At 54.3% G+C, this 4,619-nt stretch overlaps 1 long non-coding RNA gene across 2 annotated transcripts; it reads left to right on the top strand.

Annotated features, from left to right (window-relative positions):
• Positions 1 to 6: 6 nt before the first annotated feature.
• LOC104979752 lies at positions 7 to 4,619 on the top strand. Of its 2 annotated transcripts, none has more exons than XR_824193.1 (4): positions 7 to 962; positions 3,250 to 3,390; positions 3,714 to 3,780; positions 4,575 to 4,619. It is a non-coding gene; the product is annotated as an uncharacterized LOC104979752 (long non-coding RNA). The 2 variants fall into 2 exon arrangements; XR_824194.1 differs by lacking the exon at positions 7 to 962 and adding an exon at positions 1,548 to 2,096.

The raw sequence follows: 4,619 nt of genomic DNA on the forward strand, positions 1-4,619 counted from the left end.
GGATCAGGGGTACGCACCGGGACGGGGCGCTGCGCTTCCAGCCCCTCTGCTGGCTCAGCGCGTAGCGATGGGGAGGGCACAGTGTTCTCTGCCTGGGACCCCCCCCATTCCCACACTGGGAGCCCCAGGTGGGGAGCGAGCAGAGTTGGGGCCCTGTGGATTCGTGAGGTCTCATTTCTCCCGCCCTTCAGGAGCGAAGTGTGGTGGGGGAGGGGTCGTTCGCCCCCTGTGCTTCCACAACTTCGGGATCCTTTCCCGGAGTCGCTCCGGGACAGCTGGGGGACCCGAGTCCATCCCCTCGCTCTGGACCTGAGTGTGTGTGTGTGTAGGGTGATTCGGAAACCGCGTTGGGAGGAGGGACGGATGGCCCCCGGGGCCGGCAGACAATGGGCAGCGGATGGAACCGCCCGGCAGCGTTTCCTGCAGGAAACTGCTCTGTCTCTGTGAGGCTGTCCTAAGGGGACATGGGGGTGACGGGGTGCTGACCTCAGTACCTCTCCCCTGGCACCATCATCAGCCTCCACCCCACTTCAGGGGTCTGAAAGTCCCTCCCCACATTACAGGGGGTGCCTCCACCCAGAGCCTCAATCTGGGAAGACGCCCCCCTCCCCAAGACCGGGATCTGAACTGCCTTCCGTATTCCCCTACCCCTCAGGTTTTGCGATCACAGCTCTGAGTCCCAAAATAATCCCTGGGGCGGGAGTGGGGGCGTGTGGCGTCGACTCTGACGGCCTAATGAAGGGTCTCAGGCAGAGGATGTGGATCTAGCCGTGACAGCTCCTCGGGCAGGGAGCGGAGGACAAGAGAGAGCGGTTGCACGCCCCCCGCCCCCGCTCTGGCGAGGGTACAACCCCTGGAGTCACCAGACTTTGGCCCTGCTCTTCCCATCAGGGACACACGCAGGAGACAGGCAGGAGCGCAGGCTGGGAGGGCCGACCCCCTCTAGCTCTTTGCCCCTCATGGTGAGTGGAGGGCTGTTTATAGAAAGCTATCAAGTGGAGTGGGCAATGCAGTGGGTGTGTGTGTTAAGTGGCTTCAGTCGTGTCCGACTCTTTGCCACCCTATGGACTGTAGCCCGCCAGGCTCCTCTAGCAATGGGATTCTCCAGGCAAGAATGAAATACTGGCAAAGCTGCTGGGTTCAAAAACCTGCTTCTGCCCATGTACAACCTTGGCTGGGTCACTTCATCTCTGAGTCTCAGTTTCTCCATCTGCACAATGGGGAAGGGGGGAAAAGAATAATGCTAAGAAAATCTACTTCAAAGGGCCTAGGAGTTTTTTTGTTGTTGTTGTTGTTGTTATTTTTTTTACTAAGTTAATACCCATAAATTGCTTAGAATCGAGGCTACCCCCATAGCAAATGCAAACGTTTTTATTATATTGCTATTTACTCTTCCTGGGGCTGCTGCTGTTGCTTAGTCATTTCAGTCGTGTCCGACTCTGTGCGAGCCCATGGACTGTAACCTGGCAGGCTCCTCTGTCCATGGGTATTCTCCAGGCAAGAATACTGGAAAGGGTTGCCATGCCCTTCTCCAGGGGATATTCCCGACCCAGGGACTGAACCCAAGTCTTCCTCATTGCAGGTAGATTCTTTACCATCTAGCCACCAGAAAAGCATCTTTTTGGGGGCATCCACCCATTTTTCAGGCCAACTTCTGGGTCTGGCTGCTCCAGCTTGTTTGGGTCTTGGGAATGGCCCAGAGCTGTTTTTTTGTTTGTTTGAATTCCCAGGGTCTTGGATTTGGGTGTGGCCAGGTCCCTGAAGCAAGGGGCTGATCCCACTGAGGCAGTTGGCCAGCTGTGTGTGAGGCCAGCCCAGACCCCTAAGCCCCAGTCCAGGTTTTCTCCATGACCCAGCTCTTCCCAGAGAGCTTCCTGAAAACAAGTCCTGAGAGGCACTGACTGTCCTCTGTGCTGCCCTGCTGGCCGGCCCCTTATAGCCAGTGTGAGGGACGGGAAACAGCTGCTTCAGGACGGCAAGTTCCCCGCCACTCCCTCCTCCCTTGGGGAGTGGGGGTGGGGGGGATGTCAGGGACCCAGGCTGGACAGAGGTGGCGAGTGGGCCCATATACCCAGCCGTGGAGCAAAATGAGTCAGGTGGGCCAACAGGTGGCTGGTGGGTGTTAGGTATGCAGGTGGTCATCAGGAGTGCAAGAGACCTGAAGAGGTGATGGGGAAATTTGCCAGGTGGTTAGTGCAGATGGCAGTAGGTCAGGAAGCGTACAGATTGGGGCTGGTGGGCACCTGCTGGTGGAGGGCTGGGCAGACAAGGGTTCCCCAGAAGATGAGTGGAACCCAGTCTGAGGACATTTCCTATAGGTAATCGACTTAATTGCTTTATGCCTTAGCTTCCCCATCTGGAAAAGGGGGAACCATCCTTCCTTGCAGGTTTATACTGGGGGAGGTACATTAAATGAGAGCAGGCACAGAGTAGGCACTCGATACAAGCTGCTTGCAGTTCTCTGAGGGTTTTTCATGTGGGCTCTTCAAAGCCCCATCTTTCCTGCTCTGTGCTTTCTGAAACAAAGCACAGTAACTTTGATTGTGGTGGACTCAATAACAAAGTTCTGGAAAAATCCCTGTTAAATATCACATTATTAGATGTGACCCAATCTTCAGTTTCCTTTTTAGATTTATTTATTTTTATTTGTTTGTTTTTGGCTGCACTGCGTCTTTGTTGTTGCGGCTTTCTCTAGTTGTGGCAAACCCAGGCTACTCTTCATTGCATTGCAGCAGTGCACGGGCTTCCCACTGTGGTCGCTTCTCTTACTGTGGAGCGTGGGCTCTGGGCATGTGGGCTTCAGTAGTTGTGGCAGACGGGGCTTAGTTGCTCCACTGCTTGTGGGATCTTTCTGGACCAGGGATTGAACTCATGTCCCCTGCATTGGCAGGTGGATTTTTAACCACTGGATCACCAGGGAAGCCCCTCCCTCAGTTTCTTAGAGCCTCCATCACATCACCTGAAGAGTCTCTCTCCCTTTAGCCCCAAACATAGCCACAGCTCTCACAATCTGGGTGCTTGTGGTTCCACTACAATTTCTCACGAACTAAGGGCAGAGCCCTGTGGCACTCCAGTAGAGACATCACAAGGAGACTTTGCATCCTTGGTGCCTCTGTTGGAGAACTCTTCATCATTCCTAAAGGATCTCACAAGTGACACTGATATAAATTTGGATGTACAATTATATTTTGTTTGCACTCTAAGGAAAAAAAAATGTAAGAATTCTGTTTTCTGTTTGTTTCTTTTCAGTATGCAGAATCTGACCAGATGAGTTTTTAATGAGCCCACGAAAGGCTTCCAACTCTCGCCTTCCTCCTCTGAATGATCACACTCCACCCCTTTGAGCGTCAGTTTCTAATTTCCCTCAGGGACTGACAGAAATCTCCGCAGGTCTGGAAAGCACCGCCCCCTGCCCCGCCCCCAGCTGCTCTGGTTCTCTTATCACCATCCCTTCTTCTTTTGATGCCCTTCCCGCCCAGCAGGCTGAGGAGGCCTGGCACAGGAGGGCCCCCACAGTCATTCATTCCAAACTTTCAAGGCCACTTGAGGGAGGAGGGAGGAGAGGACCTGTGTGTGTGTAGTGGGGGTGTTGGGGGGTGGAGAGGAGCGCTGGGTCTGTTTACTCATGCAGAGTCCAGACAGACCCCAGAGGCACAGCCAGAGAGGTAGGGTCCAGCCCTACCCACCCTCACCCCTCTGGGGGCCTTTTTCAGGGTGTGAAAAAGGTGGCTGCTATTCCGGGAAACATGGCCAAGTTTGCCCTGAATCAGAACCTGCCGGGTAAGTGTGCAAAATGGTGTTTGTGTGTGTACAGATCCACACCCAGCGCCCAGGTGCCCACACAGCCCTGCAGTTCCCTCCTCTGCAGAGTGGTCAGAGGGCCCTTTATAAAGGTGGATAATGTCCTGGCCCTGCTTAAAATCTGCCTCTGGTGCCTTATTACAGGTGGAATAAAACTCCAGCTCCTCACAGTGGCCCAGAAGGTTCCTCACAGTCTGGCCCAAGTCCCCCTCTTCTAGTCTTCTCCCTCCTCCCTTCTTTCACTCTGTTCTGCACATTCTCACCTCCATCCCGCTTTTACTCAGGTCCACCCTGCTCATTCCACCCCAGAGCCTTTGCACGCGCTGTTTTCTTTTAGGAACCTCCCATCCCAGCTGCTTTCTCCTTCTCATTCAGGGCTCAACTTCTAAGTTCCCTCCGCAGAAATCTGCTGGGACAGCCAGAGCCAAAGCCTGTCAGTTGCTCTCTGTTTCATCTTGAAATTTTTATTATTGCCCTAAGGACCTTTTTTGAACGTTTGTGTTTATCTGTCTCCTACAAGTGGGCAAGGATGCTTGTCTTGTTCATTGCTATGTCCTCAGCGTTTGGTACACAGTAGGTGCTCAACACGTGAATGCACAACTTTTGGGGTGCAGATAGGTGTATAAACTTCGGTGTGCAACCGCAGGTGTGCAGGGTTTGGAGCAGGTGGCGTCGTGAAAGCATGTCGTGGGGCGGTGGGGAGGCGCTCCTTTTGTTAGTCTCTCTGCGTCTCCCCGGCCTGACGTTCCTCCACGCCCCTGTCATGTTCGCAGACCTGGGCGGCCCTCGCCTGTGCCCCAGCGCGACTGGGGGCGCCC

This window comes from Bison bison, unplaced genomic scaffold, assembly GCF_000754665.1.
Source record: "Bison bison bison isolate TAMUID 2011002044 unplaced genomic scaffold, Bison_UMD1.0 scf7180017864492, whole genome shotgun sequence".
Lineage (NCBI taxonomy): Eukaryota > Metazoa > Chordata > Mammalia > Artiodactyla > Bovidae > Bison > Bison bison.